General features: G+C 41.4%; 1 long non-coding RNA gene across 1 annotated transcript; it reads left to right on the top strand.

The window, feature by feature from the left end:
* The first annotated feature begins 1,275 nt into the window (after positions 1–1,275).
* LOC138372219 (uncharacterized) lies at positions 1,276–17,443 on the top strand. The gene is made up of 2 exons (XR_011230742.1): positions 1,276–1,652; positions 17,107–17,443. It is a non-coding gene; the product is annotated as an uncharacterized lncRNA (long non-coding RNA).
* The last annotated feature ends 644 nt before the right edge of the window (positions 17,444–18,087 follow it).

The raw sequence follows: 18,087 nt of genomic DNA, 5'->3' as shown, positions 1-18,087 counted from the left end.
CTGTTACGTCCATTCATCCACTTGTAAACCTCTATCACGTCACCCTTAACTCTTCGCCTTTCCAGTGAATGCAACTTAAGCTTTGTTAACCTTTCTTCATATGAAAGATTTCTAATTTGGGGAATTAACTTAGTCATCCTACGTTGGACACGTTCAAGTGAATTTATATCCATTCTATAATAAGGCGACCAAAACTGAACTGCATAATCTAAATGGGGCCTAACCAGAGCAAGATATAGCTTAAGAACCACACCAGGTGTCTTGTTACTAACAAAGCTTAAATTGCATTACCTTGAGGTTACCTTGAGGTGCTTCCGAGGCTTAGCGTCCCTGCGGCCCGGTCGTCGACCAGGCCTCCTGGTTGCTGGACTGATCAACCAGGCTGTTGGACGCGGCTGCTCGCAGCCTGACGTATGAGTCACAGCCTGGTTGATCAGGTATCCTTTGGAGGTGCATTCACTGGAAAGGCGAAGAGTTAGGGGTGACATGATACAGGTTTACAAGTGGATGAATGGACATAACAAAGGGGGATATAAATGTGTCAACACAAGACAGAACACGAAACAATGGGTATAAATTGGATAAGTTTAGATTTAGGAAAGACTTAGGTAAATACTGGTTCGGTAACAGGGTTGTTGATTTGTGGAACCAATTACCGCGTAACGTGGTGGAGGTGGGGTCCCTCCATTGTTTCAAGCGTGGGTTGGACATGTTTATGAGTGGGATTTGGGTGGTTATAGATAGGAGCTGCCTCGTATGGCCCAATAGGCCTACTGCAGTTACCTTGTTCTTATGTTCTTAACTTCAGATCTACAAGATCTTGTTGAAGTTCTCGGTGTACTAGCTGCTGCTTTTGCTCAGGGAGAAGAATTGTTGTTTAACGAGGGGGATGCACTTTCACTAATCCAATGTACCTTCTTATAAGTAAATAAATAAATAAATAAATAAATAAATAAATAAATAAATAAATAAATAAAATAAAAGTGAAAATGAAACTCACACTTGTCAGCTCTATGCCCAGTAGTGCATCCACTATGGTGAGAGCTGTTTCCTATTAAAAGTATAATCGTGTGGCTTTATGTTTAAAGAAACAATTCGAAGTACATTCTTTGATTGAAAAACATGAGGATAAATACAAGTGTTAATTGTAAATTACTAGTTATAAACAAAAATAAGAAACAGGAAAAATGAAATGTGGACCCAGACAAAAACATTGGAACGCTTAGGTGAAGAGGGGTGCGCGACCGCCTCCATATAAGCAGCACCAGCAGGTGATATCCAGCAGTCACGCAATGTGCAGTCGCACCTCCACAGATCTCCAGTATCATCTATTGATACTGGTAATTGCTCAGAAAGGCCTCCACTTACGGGCTATTCTTGCCCGTGCCACCTTTTAGGTGGCTTAATCTTCGTCATTCATTAATCTTCGTCGATATCCAGCACGAGCATTAAGGGAAAACCTTGACACAAACTGCACCTATCATAAAGAAGAAGCACCACCATTGACCGCCAAGTGCTCACATCAAGTCTAACTCTAAGAAACAACACTCAAGCCTTGACGCTTCTCCCAACATCCGGGGGAGAAAACCTTCACACAAACTGCACCTGTCATAAAGAAGATGAAGTCTCACCAGTGTCCACAGTGTCCGAAGGTATTCACCCGTCGTGGAGATGTGAAGACTCACATGTTAGTGCATTCAGGTGACAAACCTCATCAGTGTCCACAGTGTCCGAAGGTATTCACCCGTCGTGGAGATGTGAAGACTCACATGTTAGTACATTCAGGTGACAAACCTCACGAGTGTCCAGAGTGTGGGAAGAGATTCAGTCGGCGTGGAAATATGAAGACTCACATGTTAGAGCATTTAGGTGATAAACCTCATAAGTGTCGAGAGTGTGAGAAGAGATTCAGTCGGCGTGGACATTTGAAGACTCATATGTTAGTGCATTCAGATGATAAACCTAATAAATGTCCAGAGTGTGGGAAAAGATTCAGGCATCTTGGAAGTATGAAGACTCACAGGAAGGTGCATGCGAATGAGAGACCTTTTCAATGTGCCGAGTGTGGTAAAAAATTTAGAGAACGTGGATCTATAATACAGCACATGTTAGTGCATTCAGGTGAGAAACCGCATGAGTGTCCAGAGTGTGGGAAGAGATTCAGTCAGCGTGGAAGTATGAAGACTCACATGTTAGTGCATTCAGGTGATAAACCTCACGAGTGTCCAGAGTGTGGAAAGAGATTTAGTCAACTTGGAAGTATGAAGAGACACAAAATGATACATGCAAATAATAGGCTAAACACTTTGAGTGTGGAAGATAATTAAGAGAATGTTGAAGGATAATGAGGCACATAATGGTATATTAACATACCTTTAATCTAACAGTGTGCTATCACAATGTCAGTTGGATGTTCTTCAGAGGTAATTATATTTTGTTTGACAAATACACTTCACAATGTGGTGAATGCTTTTTCCTACTGAGTTTAATTTTCCTTCCCAATTCTCCTTTTTAATTGCTATTTCCCAGCGACTTTTTGCTATTCTTGATCATTCTTTTAGATGTCGTCCTCTGTTTTGACACTGGATGTTAGATGAGGCACAGTCTTTCGCCCGTAAAACTGTGGTACCCGAAACTGTTGAGCAAAGGGACACTTTTATTGTCACTCTTTTCCTTCGTTGCTGAGCCCAACCTTGACGGACTGATGGTTCTTAAAGTGGTGATTGCAGGGCATATATCTACGATGCACCCCTGGGGGGGCCCACGTCTTATCAGGTCTTATTATACGCAGTCTCCGTGGTGTAGTGGTAAGACACTCGCCTGGCGTTCCGCGAGCGCTATGTCATGGGTTCGTATCCCGGCCGGGGAGGATTTACTGGGCGCAATTCCTTAACTGTAGCCTCTGTTTAATGCAACAGTAAAATGTGTACTTGGATGAAAAAACGATTCTTCGCGGCAGGGGATCGTATTCCAGGGACCATAGGATTAAGGACTTGCCCGAAACACTACGCGTACTATAGTGGCTGTACAAGAATGTAACAACTCTTGTATATATCTCAAAAAAAAAAAAAAAAAGGTGTCCTATCCTCTTATTGTGCCGCCATGGTGGGTATGGGGGCTTGTTTGTTGATATGTTTACCTGTTCATTTACATGCTGATATCTGACCCTTATTTTTAACTTCTCAGATGTGGGGTGGGAGACCAGGGCCCCGAGTCGGACTGTGATGGAAAGCCGGGCTCTGTAGCCCCCTGCTACTTTGGGCCCAGGCCAAGCAGCTCCAGACTTTTCCTGCTTGATACCCACTTGATGATGTTTTGGGTGTTCTTCTAGTCCCCGAGGCCAGGCTTGACTTGTGAGAGCTTGGTCTACCAGGTCCCGACTACCCCTCTCTGCTCCCCTTCTACCTCTGTGGCAGGGTTGAGCCCCAAGCCCCCAGTGATGACCACCTCATCACATGGAGTGGCTTCGTCTCTCATTGTAACAACTGCGCCTTTTACCCCCTCTCTTACTGGGGGTGCTCGGGGCCGTCCTCTCTGCAGTCACACTTGCACGATTCCTTCCGGTTCTAATACCTTCCAAGCTTTGTTTGGTCCTGCTACATGGACTAAGTATTTTAATCTCGGTCATGTTAATTCTACTCGTCCTGATGATTTATTCATCCATAAACACCTAGTTGATACCTGGTTGATGGGGTTCTGGGGGTTATTCTACTCCCCAAGCCCGGCCCGAGGCCAGGTTTGACTTGTGAGAGTTTGGTCCACTAGGCTGTTGCTTGCAGCAGCCCACAGGCCCACATACCCATCGCAGCCTGGTTGGTCCGGCACTCGTTGGAGGAAACTATCTAGTTTCCTCTTGAAGATGTCCACGGTTGTTCCGGCAATATTTCTTATGCTCGCTGGGAGGATGTTGAACAACCATGGACCTCTGATGTTTATATAGTTCTCTCTAATTGTGCCTATGGCACCCCTACTCTTCACTGGTTGTATAGTACTCTGCATTTTCTACCATATTGTTCACTCCAGTATGTTGTTATTTTACTGTGCAGATTTGGGACATGGCCCTCCAGTATTTTCCCACTTGTATATTATTTGATATTTCTCCCATCGTCTTTCTAGTGAGTACATTCGGAGAGCTTTGAGACGATCCCAATAATTTAGATGCTTTATCTCGTTCATGTATCCCGTATATGTTTTCTGTACTCTATTTCAGCAATCTCTCCTGCTCTAAATGGGGAAGTGAGTACTGAGCAGTACTCAAGATGGGACAGCACAAGTGATTTGAAGAGTACAACCATTGTGATGGGATCCCTGGATTTGAAAGTTCTCGTAATCTATCCTATCATTTTCCTGGCTGCCGCAATATTTGCTTGGTTATGCTCCCTAAAATTTAGGTCATCAGACATCATTATTCCCAAATCCTTTATATTTCTTTCCTACTATGGGCAAATTAGATTGTGTTTTGTACCCTACATTAAGTTTAAGGTTCTCAATTTTACTGTATCTTAGTACCTGGAATTTATCGCTGTTAAATATCACGTTATTTTCTGTAGCCCAGTCGAAAACTTTATTAATATCTGCTTGTAGTTTTTCAATATCTTCAGCAGAGGTAATTTTCATGCTGATTTTTGTGTGATCTGCAAAGGTTGATACAAAGCTGTGCCTTGTATTTGAGTCTATATCTGATATGAGAATAAGGAAAAGCAATGGTGCAAGGACTGTACCTTGAGATACTGCAGCTTTTAACTGCGCTTGGACTCGATTTTATATGTTAACTGTTACTCTCTCTGGTCTATTCGACAGAAAACTGAGTATCCAGCGTCCTACTTTACCAGTTATTCCCATTGACCTCCTTTTGTGTGCTATCACTTCATGGTCACATTTATCGAATGCCTTTGCGAATCCATGTATACTGCATCTGAACTCTGTTTTTCTTCTAATGCCTCAGTGATTTTGTCGTAATGGTCAAGTATCTGTGAGAGGCATGATCTTCCTGCTCTAAATCCATGTTGGCCTGGATTGTGGAGGTCATTGGTCTCCATGAAACTAGTGACCTGACTCCTGATCACTCTCTCAAATACAGGAATTTTATTATGTGGGACGTAAGTGCAACTGGTCTATAATTCTTTGCCAATGCTTTGCTACCTCCCTTGAGTGGAGGGGCTATGTCTGCTGCTTTAAGCACATCTGGTATCTCCCCCGTGTCCAAGCTCTTTCTCCACACTCTACTCTCTGAGTGCCTGTGCTACTGGCACTTTGAATTTCATTATAAATATTGATTTCCATGAGTCTGAACCCGGGGCTGAGTGCATGGGCATATTGTCAATTTCTCTTTCAAAACCTGCCACGCTCGTGTTGATATCAATTATATTTACAGGGGTTTGTATATCACGCGTAAAGAAGTTGTCCGGATCTTCCACTTTCATGCTGTGTATCGGGGTGCTAAACATGTCCTCATATTGCTTTTTTAGGATTTCACTAATTTCTTTGTCATCCTCAGTGTATGAACCTTCACTAGTACGAATAGGTCCAATACTGGCAGTGGTTTTTGCTTTTGATTTAGCATATGTGAAGAAATATTTTGGGTATTTCTTTATTTTTTGAATTGCTTTCTGTTTTAGTTGCCTTTCGTCAAGTTGATATGAATGCTTCAGTCTGTTCGATTTCTTCACTCTCCCTGTTTAAATTATTCCTTCTTTGTATGGAAAGTCGTGTCTGCTTCAGCACTTCTGTTAACTTTTTTCTTCTTCTGTAATGTCGTCTGTGTTCTCTTTCTACGTTGGACCTTGTGTAGGATTTTTATTACTTAAACATTTTCCCATTGAATGTTGTAAGTTCCCTGTTTATTTTCTCCGAGTCTATCCTTTTATTATTAAAATTTAATTTATTGAATAGCCCTTCTCGCTTGTTGTTTCTCTTGGGCCTACTACCGTTATTAATGTTAGTTTGCACTTCAATGAGCTTGTGGTCCGAGTACGTAGTGTCTGAGACAGTAATGTCTCTGATTAGCTATCATCATTGTTTGTGAATATGAGGTCCAGCGTGTTCTCATTCCTAGTCGGTTCTGTAATCTGCTGACTGAGTGAGAATTTGTCACAGAATCTCAGTAGTTCTCTGACCTGTGATTGGTTATTTCCAGGTTGATTTCATGCTATAGTATTACTGTTTACTATTCTCCATTGTAAACTGGGTAGATTGAAGTCTCCAAGGAAGATAATATCTGGTACTGGGTTTGCTAGGTTATCAAGGCTATTTTCTATTTTGTGGATCTGCTCAGTGAATTCCTGAACTGTTGCATCTGGCGGTTTGTATATTAGAATAATAATTAGATTTATATTCTCTACCTTGATTCCAAGTACCTCTACCACCTCATTGGTCAAGTTCAGGAGCTCTGTGCATTCCAGCTCCTCTTTAATATACAGACCTACTCTTCCACTTGACCTAATTACTCCTACTCTAGTTGATTTGGTGGATACCTTTGTCACTTTTAACCCCACCCATACTGGTACACGTGTTGTTGCAGCTCCTTCTCGGGAAGCAGCTGTCCACTTAGCCTCGTTGTCCTGCATTGGGGAGACACCGGTTCGAATATCAAAAAATGCCTGGTTAAATAAATGCCAGGATTGGCACAGTTACTCTTCCATACCATGTAGCGACTGGTGATAAGGATCTTACAGACTACCATAATAAACATGTACTTGAGGCCCAAGGCCATTCTATCCTCCATATTAATATGTTACTCGCCCTCCCTCGTGGTCGTCATGGCCAGTCTCTTTGTGTAATGAAAATCACTTTTGATAGGTCCTTTCCGTCTTCCGTAACTCTTGGTGCCAGATGCTGTATTCAGGAGTACATCTGCTCTTCTCGCCTCTTCCCTCTGTGGTGTCGCCTTGTCGTGGTGAGGGGCTCACGTACACCACCCTGGGACTAGTGAGGGTTGCCTTTGCCCCCTCTCCTGTCCCCTCTTTGTGTGTTGTACATGCAGATGGGCACCACGTAGGGGCCTTGTGAGCAATCGGACCGCCCGCTGGAGGGGTAGCCCTGAGTGGATGGCTGGGTGTCCAGGCTGGGGCAATAGGGGGAGTGGGGTCTTTGCACCAGTGTGGGAGAATGAACTATGCAGTAGGACTCCTTGTTAAAAAGGGGGGGGGGGGGAGGCACCGCTGGGGACGATGCACCCTTCCTGCACTGGCCCGCGCTCGGCCTCCCTGGCTGCCCTGGTAGGTGGTATCCCTTGGATCCAGGCCCCAAACTTTTAGAAAGACTGCTGCATGGATAATGAAACGACTTCTCTTTCCCAGCCTCATGGGGGGGGGGGGGTGACCAGGCCCCTGAGTCGGACTGTGTTGGAAGACTGGGCTCTGTAGCCCCCGCTACATTGGGCCCAGACTGGACTACTCCCCCGCTCCCCTTCCTCTTCTGTGATTGGGTCGAGCCCCAAGCCCCCTGTGGGGCGTGGGGAACAACACGAGGAGAAATATTAGAAATATAAACGGAAAGAGAATCCTGTAAGTAAGATAACCTGACAGAAAGAGGGAGGTGGTGAAGAGGAACAGGAACCGCAGGAGGGGTAAAAGTTAAAGCACGACAGAGGAGAGAGGAAGGATGTTGCAAGGACCGCGCAAGATAGCAAAGAGAGTAGTGATCATGGTGGTCCTGGAGAGATAGGAAGCCAGTGTCAACATACAAGAAGAGGATGGGAGTCAAACGAAGGGCACCAGAAATGAGGCGCAACCCAGTATGGTGCAAAGCATCAAGATGGCGAAGAGTAGAAGGAGAAGCAGACAAGTAAGCAGGGCAACCATAATCGAGCTTAGACAGGACGAGAGAGGAATGTAAAGCGAGGAGAGTGCGCCATCCGCTCCCCAAGAAGTATGGGACAATACCTGAAGGAGGGTAAGGGCCTTAGAGTACTCAACACGGAGGTAAGAGATATGGGGAGACCAAGACAAACGAGTTACCTGGTTGATACCTGGTTGATGGGGTTCTGGGAGTTCTTCTACTCCCCAAGCCCGGCCCGAGGCCAGGCTTGACTTGTGAGAGTTTCGTCCACTAGGCTGTTGCTTGGAGCGGCCCGCAGGCCCACATACCCACCACAGCCCGGTTGGTCCGGCACTCCTTGGAGGAATAAATCTAGTTTTCTCTTGAAGATGTCCACGGTTGTTCCGGCAATATTTCTTATACTCGCTGGGAGGACGTTGAACAACCGCGGACCTCTGATGTGTCAAAGAATAACCCCAAAAGCTTCGCGGAATCTTTGTACTCCAGGGATGACCATAAAGTGACAAAGAGGGACGAAAAACGATCCGTTTCTGAGTAAAGTCATGGCACAAGTCTTGGTAGTAGAGAACTTGAAGCCATGATCGGTGGCCCAAGACGACACGACATCAGTCGCAAGTTGAAGCCAGCGTTGAAAGAGAGGCAAATCATCACCCTGACAGCAAAGGGTAAGATCATCGACATACAGAGCAGAGAAGATGTCCGAAGGAAGAGAGGAAAGAAGACCATTGAAGGCAACCAGAATAAGAACATAAGAAGAACATAAGAACAAAGGTAACTGCAGAAGGCCTATTGGCCCATACGAGACAGCTCCTGTCTATAACCACCCAATCCAACTCATATACTTGTCCAACCCGCGCTTGAAACAATCGAGGAACCCCACCTCCACCACGTTACGCGGTAATTGGTTCCACAAATCAACAACCCTGTTACCGAACCAGTATTTACCCAAGTCTTTCCTAAATCTAAACTTATCATATTGAGGTATAATAAGTTTAGTGAGGTATTTAGACAACGTTTTGTGCCAGAGATAAGGGCAACAGGTTAAGGGTTTGCTATCCAGGAGCTGGTATTGGTGATATTGTTGGAAACATGAAAGATATTATGAAGGGAAATGGGAACAAACCCATTGTTTGTATTAGTGCAGGGGGTAATGATGTTGGGCGAGTTAGGAGTGAGGAACTAATACAGAGATTCAAGACAGCAATAGAATTAGTTAGGAGCAAGGGAGGAATCCCGATCATATGTGGCATTCTTCCAAGAAAGGGAGTGGGAAATTAATGGATGTCGAGGGCACTTGGTGTCAATTGCCGACTGGAAAGATATTGCAAATCTAATGCAATATCTTTCATAGACAACTGAGGACACTTCTATGGAAGAAATGAAATGTATGCTCGGGATGGGGTGCATCTATCGAGGGCTGGGGTTGTTGCTGTTGCGAACTCGTTGGAACCAGTGGTTAGAGGTGTTTGTTTGGGTTTAAACTGTTAGTAGATAGTGGTATGGGAATTGATTTGGAGGAAGGAGGTAATAAAAGTATGTGTTTGAGGGAGAAAGGAATTGGCAAAATGATCAGGGAAATTGAAGGGCCTCAAAATAACAATTCACTTAGGGTATATTACACTAACAGTAGAAGTCTAAGAAATAAAATAAACGAATTAAATGCTCTTGTCTGCACAGAAAAAATAGATATTATCGCGCTTACCGAAACGTGGATGAATGTAGAAAATAGAGAACTATTAGCTGAATATCAAATAAATGGATTTAAACTATTTCACACAGATAGATATATTAGACGAGGAGGGGGAGTAGCCATATACGTTAGGGACAATTTGAAATGTAGTCTCAAAGAGGGAATCAAATCTGAGCCACACACAGAAGCTATTTGGATAGAATTAAACGAAAAAGCAAATAATAGTATAATAGGAGTTATATATAGGCCACCAAATTTAGACCGAATGGAAGCAAAGCATCTATGGGATGAAATATCTAGAGCATCTAGATCTAGCAGTATTTATGTCATGGGTGACTTTAATTTTAGTGGAATAAACTGGTTGAACAAAACAGGGAATAATGAAGCAGAAGATTTTCAAGAATTAATTGATGATTGCTTTCTTACGCAAGACATAAAGGAACCAATGCGGGAAAATAATATTTTAGATTTAGTGTTAACGAACAGGGAAACTCAAATGAAGGACATCGAAATAGGGAGTGAGCTAGGGAACAGTGATCATAAAGAAATCAGATTTAGCATAGAATGGAATAGATCTGTAGGAGAAAATTATGTTAAAGTACCTGATTTTCGAAAAGCTAATTTCAAAACCCTAAGAAATTTATTGGGTCAAATAGATTGGAAAGTCTTGGGTGTGGGGTGTGGGCCGGTCTTGGAGCTGGACGTGGGCCCAGCGATGGGTGACGTAAAAGGGGTTTTCGATGTGGACTCAAAATATAACCTATTTAAGAATATTCTAGGTGAGGCCCAGGAACATAGTATACCATATAAATTGAATAGATCGAATACTACTGATCCAAAGTGGATAACAAAGGATCTGAAGAACCTTATAGGTAAAAAGAGAGCGTGGTACAAAAGGATTAAGAATGGGGAAGTCAGTTTAGAACAGGAATTCATACAACTGGTTAGAAATACTAAAAAGGAGATAAGGAAAGCAAAAAGAAAATATGAAAGGATAGGTCCATTAAAAACTGAGACAGGTCAAATAACAGATAATGATAAAGAGATGAGTAGTATTTTTAATAAATATTTTATATCTGTATTTACTAAAGAGGAACTTAACAATATGCCTTCAGCCGAACAAGTCTATGAGGGTGGGGACGAGGACAGGTTGACTAGTTTAGCAGTTACCAGGGAGGATGTAATTAAACAAATAGTTAAACTCAAACCAAACAAATCCCCAGGGCCGGATGAAGTGTTTGCCAGGGTGCTTAAAGAGTGCAAAGAGGAGCTTTTCGAGCCACTGTCTACCATATTTAATAAATCAATAGAGTTAGGTAAAGTGCCAGAGTTATGGAAAGTTGCTAATGTGGTACCAATTTTTAAGAAAGGAGATAGATCACTTGCGTCAAACTATCGACCAATTAGCCTAACGTCTATTGTGGGAAAGTTACTTGAATCGATAATTGCAAATAAAATTCGTCTTCATCTTGAAAAACACAAATTAATAAATGAGTCGCAACATGGTTTTACAAATGGCCGTTCATGTTTAACAAATTTGCTGTCTTTTTATTCCAGCATAGTTAAGGCAGTTGATAGTGGTAAGGATTGTGATGTTGTGTACCTTGACTTTAGCAAAGCTTTTGATACAGTGCCACATGAAAGACTGATTAAAAAAAAAAAGGCTCATGGTATTGGGGGTGCTATATTAAGTTGGATTAGGGGATGGCTATTCCAAAGAAAACAGAGAGTTAGTATAAATGGGGATAAGTCAGAGTGGGAAAGTGTTTTAAGTGGAGTGCCTCAGGGCTCTGTCCTGGGACCTCTGTTGTTTATAATATATATCAATGATTTAGATTCAGGTTTGAGTAGCAACATTTGCAAATTTGCCGATGATACAAAAATTGGCAGGGAAATTAACACGGAAGAAGACTCACTATCACTTCAAGTTGATCTAAATAAGGTTTTGAAATGGTCAAAGGATTGGCAGATGCAGTTTAATGCTGATAGATATAAAGTTTTGAGGCTAGGTAATGATGATAGAGTTACAAGATACGAGCTAGATGATGTTGAGATTGCGAAGTCGAATTGCAAAGGGATCTGGGAGTTATGATAAGTAAGAATTTAAAACAAAAGGGTCAATGCATATATGTTCGTAATAAGGCAAATAGGACACTGGGATTTAATAATCAAAGCGTTAGTGACAAGACACCTGGTGTGGTTCTTCAGTTATATCTTGCTCTGGTTAGGCCCCATTTAGATTATGCAGTTCAGCTTTGGTCGCCTTACTATAGAATGGATATAAATTCACTTGAACGTGTCCAGCGTAGGATGACTAAGTTAATTCCCCAAATTAGAAACCTTTCATATGAAGAAAGATTAACAAAGCTTAAATTGCATTCACTGGAAAGGCGAAGAGTTAGGGGTGACATGATAGTGGTTTACAAGTGGATGAATGGACATAACAAAGGAGATATTAATAGGGTTATAAAAGTATCAACACAAGACAGAACACCCAATAGGTTCTTCTTTTCCATTGGGTCATCCCTTGCAAATGATATTTCATCGTCCAGTACTGATGTTAAGGACTATCTTACAGGTAACTATCCCCAGTTTCTGTACCCAAAGCCTACTAACTCGACTGACGTCAATGAGATAATCCTTTCCCTTAAAACCAAGTCTAGTGCCCTTGAGGAGATACTAACTTTAATTTACAAAAAAGCCTCCAGATCTTTAGCCCCTGCTATTGCATTGCTCTTCAACAAGTCACTTGAACTCCAAACCTTTCCAGATATTCTAAAAAAAGCGAGAGTAACCCTTGTCCACAATTGTGGTGATCTCACAAATGTTAACAACTACAGACCTATATTAATCCTACCTAACTTGTCAAAAATATTTGAAAAACTAATCTACAAGCAGCTTTACTCTTATCTAGCCAAACACAATATACTTAGCTCTTGTCAATATGGCTTCAGACCCCCAAAAAGCATTAACGATGCACTTATTAGTATGATTAACTTGATTCATGCAGCTCTTGATATAAGTGAGTTCCCTGTTGGGTTATTTGTGGACCTGCGTAAGGCTTTTGACACTGTCAACCACCAAAACCTTCTTCTTAAATTACATCATTATGGAGTCAGAGGAGACTCCCTGCAATACCTCAAATCTTACCTTACTGACAGGCTCCAGTATGTTTCTGTGAATAATACAATTTCTCCCACCCTACTTATCAACATTGGTGTTCCTCAGGGTAGCATACTTGGCCTTCTCCTCTTTCTCATCTACATTAGTGGCCTTCCAAATGCCTCCCAACACCTCAAGCCAATTCTATTTGCTGACGACACAACCTTCATTTACTCCAGTCCTGACCCCCTTGCTCTAAATGTCACAGTAAATACTGAGCTAAATAAAGTCCATCCTTGGCTAACTGCCAACAAACTCACCCTTAACATTGACAAAACTCTCTATATTCTGTTTGGCAATAAATCCTCTAGTCAAATAAATCTCAAAATAAACAATACCCAAATTTGTAACAAATTAGATGGCAAGTTCCTTGGCGTTCTCATTGACCACAAGCTGAATTTCCAGGGACACATTCTAAATATATCAAAAAAAGTTTCAAAAACTGTTGGCATTCTTTCTAAGATCAGATATTATGTACCCCGCCCTGCCCTGGTTACTCTCTATTACTCCCTCATCTATCCATATCTTAACTATGGTATTTGTGCTTGGGGTTCTACTACCCAAAATCATTTACGTCCTCTAATTACTCAACACAAAGCTTATATTAGGACAATATCCAACTCTGGCCCTAGACATCACTCGGTACCCCTACTCAAATCTCTGAATATGTTAGACATTAAGTCACTGCACATTCTCTCATGTGTATTATACATATATAAAACGCTGAACTGTAATGCCAATCCTGACCTCAAAAGCTTCATTGAAGGTTGTAACAGAACCCATGAGCACCACACCAGAAATAAATACAGTTTTGATATTCCAAGAGTACGACTTAATCAAACTAGAAATGCTCTACAAATCAAGGGACCCAGAATGTGGAATGACCTTCCCAACCATGTTAAAGACTGTACCTCTCTCAACCAGTTTAAGATAAAAACGAAGCACTACCTAATAAATTCTCTGTAACCTACCTTACCCCTCTATTGTCAACCCATGTTTTTTTTTTTTTTAAACAAAGCTGTTTGTCGACCTTATTGTATTTGTGCTGCTTTTTTAGCCATGTTCCCCTCTTTTATCTCTACTTTTATTTGTTCTCAACACATTTTATTCTTTATACCCAATTAGTATTAAGCTTTAGTCATTAATGTTTTACCTGCGCGAAACGCTTTGCATAATAGTGGCTTTAGGCATTGTATGTACTAGCTCTATGTATAAATCCATCAATCTTTGTAAAATCTCTTGTATGTATGTACCTTACCTAAATAAACATTTATTTATTTATTTATTTATTTATTATTTTTTCTGTAGGACAAGAGCTGGAACTTATCATCATTAAATTCCACATATTTTTTCTGTAGTCCATTGAAAGACGTGATTTACGTGTGATTGGAGGTTTGCTGTGTTCTCTATGTTGTTTACTCTCATAAAAATCATAGTGTCATGTACAAAGGATGAGACAGTGTTATAGATTGTTTCCTAGTCCATATCTGATATGAGGATGAGAAAATGTACTGAAGCAAGCACAGTACCCAGGGAGAGGGAGACACGGTTGATGGTCTGGATTTTATTTTGTTGACTATTACACATTGGGTTCTGTTAGTCGGGAAATTGTAGATCCATCTACCTATTTTTCCGGTAATTCCTTTTGCACCCATTTTGTGTGCAAATAGCATCATTGTCACATTTGTCGAAGGCTTTTGCAAAATCTTTGTAAATTATATCAGCGTTTTGCTTGTCTTCATGCCATCCAAGGCCATGTCATAGTTGTCCGGTAATTGTGATAGCAAGAGCACTCTGTTTTAAAACCATTTTGTCCAGGGTTATGGAGATGCTGTGATTCCATGTGTTTTGTGATCTTATTTCTTAGCACTCTCAAAGATTTTTTATGTTGAGTGATGTCAGTGCTATCGGTCTGTAATTCTTTTCCTCTGCCTTATTTCCTCCTTTAATGAGTGGTGCTATGTCTGCTGATTTTAGTCGGTTAGGGATAACGCGAGTGTCTAGGCTTTGCCTCCAAAGAATGTGAAGGGCCGGCGACAGTGTTTTTTACAGTTCTTGATGAATATGGAGTTCCAAGAATCAGGGCCTGGTGCAAAGTGCATAAGCATACTGTCTACGGCTTCTTCAAAATCCAGTGGGAGATAGGGTGACATAAGATATATGATTTGATGTTGGCATCACGTCCATGAAAATCATGGATGTCAATCTTTAGGGTGTGTAGTGGCTCATTTCAAACAGTCATACTGATTCCGAAGTATTTTGCTCATATCTTTTTTGTCATCTGTGAAAGTTCTATCTCTGTCACAAGGGCCTGATACTAGATGTCATTTTTGATGACACGACACTATAGGATACAGGATGACACGAACCTGTGACTAGTATTTTTGTCCATATCCGAGATTAGAATGAGAAATAGCAGCGGTGCAAGGATTGTGCCTTGGGGGTACAGAACTTTTCACTGCACTTGGGCTTGATCTTATTTGATCGACTGTCTCACACTGCATTGTGTTTGACAAAGTTGAAATTCCAACGCCCCACTTTACCCGTTATTCCCATTGATTTCATTTTATGGGTTATCACTCCCATTTTATGCTCCATGGTCACATTTGTAGAATGCCTTTACAAAGTCTGTGTACACAACATCTGCATTTTGCTTTTCTTCTAAGACTTCTGTTATTATGTCACAGTAGTTGAGTAACTGTGACAAACAGGATCTTCCCACTCTAAATCCATGTTGTCCTGGGTTGTGTAGGTCATTATTTTCCATCAAACTAAAAGTTTGATTCCTAATTAGTCACTCATAAACTTTATTATGTGTTAAGTTAGTGCAACTGGTTTATATTTTTTGCCAAAGCTTTACTACCTTCCTTGTGCAGAGGAGTTATATATGCTGATTTAGGTGCTGCTGGTATCTCCCCTGTATCCAGGCTCTTTTTCCATATTATATTGAGTACTCATGCTACTGGTACTTTATATTTCTTTATGAATATTAAATTCCACGAGTCTGGACCAGGGGCTGAGTGCACGGGCATGTTGTCAATTTCTCTTTCAAAGTCTTACAAGTTCATGTTAATACCTGTTATATTATCTGCAGCTTGGATGTCATTCATAAAGAAGCTGTTTGGATCTTCAACTTTCATGTTGTTTATTCGGGTGCTAAACAGTCTCATACTGGCATTTTATCTCTTGTATAGCTTTTCGTTTCAATTCCATTTCCTCACTAATATGATCACTTCAACGTCTGCTCTATTCATAGAATTATTTCTTCGATCTCTGTTTAGATTTATTTTCCTTTCAAAAGACAGTCGTGTCTGTTTAAGCATTTCCGTTATATTTTCCTTCTGTATAATCGTCTGCGTGTTCTCTTTCTAGAGTGATCCTCTTTCTGACCCTCCTCACAGGCATGTGCTTTAAGCAGATCTAGTATGCTTCAGCTGTCAGTGGAGCTATTCCCTGTGTGAAAGTTTTGTCGCTTAAGATGGTTTCCCAATGAATGTTTCCAAGGTCTATATTTATTTCTTCCCAGTCGATCCTCTTATTGTTGAATTTGAATTGATTGAATAAGTCTTCTAGCGTGTTGGTTCTGTTGGACTTACTGCTGTTAATAATGTTAGTTTGCACTTCAATGAGCTTACGGTGTGAGTGTGTAGAATCTGAGATTGTAATGTGTCTGATTAGTCTGTGAGTAACGGTTGTGGTGTCAGTGTAGCCAAAAGTTTTGTTGTGTTTTAAATTATTTTTAATTAAAAACAGTTTGTTAGGGTGTACGTGCTAGAGGTAAACTTTACTTCACATATGACTTTTACACTAGAATATGAGCTCATTTTGGACATTGTCAAGATGAGTGTTTATTTACCATAACTGTTGTTGTTGTCTACCTTACATGGTACAAGCAGGTGAGTTGTGGAGTTCATTTACATAATTGTGTGTTAGACTTGAGACCAAATAGATCTTTTGGATGTAATTTGATTCATTTGTTAAGAGCATGTGGTGGCACACTATACAGTAATTTATTTATTTATTATTATTTATTTATTATTATTTATTTATTTATTATTATTTATTTATTCATTATTATTTATTTATTTATTATTATTTATTTATTATTATTTATTTATTATTATTTATTTATTATTTAATGTAAGTTTGCCTCGGGTAATAAATAACAGTGATCATCATTACCCGGTTTAGGTCACATCCATCATTACGATGGTGTTTCAGGCCATCCTCCAAAGGTTTCACAATGTCAAGAAAACAGTCAATTCAAATTAATCTCTCCTACCCTACCAGAGGCTCCAAAACAGAAAATGGGACAGTACATCACTTTCTCCAGTCGCTTTAATTTTTTAGTACATTTTTTGGCCTTGTGTGATGCATATGAGCGAAAAGTGACATGCTTTTTCAGAGGACAGTTTAAGTATTTACTCAGAGTAGATAGAATATTATAGAGAATCTTTTTTGTTTCTCTTTGGCAGGAACACCACTTGAATATGGCGTTGCTTGTGTGGGTGTGGCGGCGAAGTGATCTGGCTGCAGCGGTGCGACCCATCGTGGCTGTCCTGATTTACGTCCTGGATGATCCCAGAAGCGCATTAGTCGGATCTCAGCACACGCCTTAGCCCGGACACAAGTTCGAACCCTCATTACGGCCCTTGTGGATTTGTTCATTAAATGTATCATGATATTGTGATTTCTGTATCACAAGTGATGTTCTTTTTCTTAAGAATGTTTTCCATGATTTGTATACAGATAAAGGTTTGATTGTTAACAGTTGTGTACCTCAACTTGTCTTGATAATAAACAATAAAAGTATATTTGAGTTTAAAAAGTTATTATTGCTGTCAAGTTTCATAATTTCTGGAGTACAAGACGACTGGTATTGCCCCTTTTAACCCCTCCGTGGTGCCTCCTTGCCGTGGTGAGGGGCTCACGTACACCTCCCTGTGACCGGTGTACGTTGCCTTTGCCCCCTCTCCTGCCCCTTTTTGGGTGGTGGACGTGCTGAAGGGCACCACGTAGAGGCCTTATGAGCCATCGGACCACCCACTGGAGGGGTCGCCTGTGAGGGGCCTCCCTGAGTGGATGGTTGGGTGTCCAGGCTGGGGCGATAGGGGGAATGGGGTCTTAGCACCAGTGTGGGAGAATGGACGATGTAGTAGGACTTCCCTGTTGAAAAGGGGGAGCACCGCTGGGGACAACGCACCCTTCCTGCACTGGCCCGTGCTCAGTCTCCCTGGCTGCCCTGGTAGGTGGTATCTCTTGGTTCCAGGTCCCAAACTTTTGATATTGTTTGCTGCATGGATGACGACGCGACTTCTCTTAGCCAGGCTCATGGGGTGGGTGACCAGGCCCCTGAGTTGGACCGTCCTGGAAGACCAGGATCTGTAGCCCCCGCTACAGGGCCCGGTTTATGCCCAGACCGGACTCTTCCTTCCTGCTCCCCTCTCTCCTCTGTG

This window comes from Procambarus clarkii, chromosome 38 (assembly GCF_040958095.1).
Source record: "Procambarus clarkii isolate CNS0578487 chromosome 38, FALCON_Pclarkii_2.0, whole genome shotgun sequence".
NCBI lineage: Eukaryota > Metazoa > Arthropoda > Malacostraca > Decapoda > Cambaridae > Procambarus > Procambarus clarkii.
The sequence above is the reverse complement of the archived record's forward strand: the minus strand, read 5'-3'. Positions and strand labels throughout refer to the sequence as shown.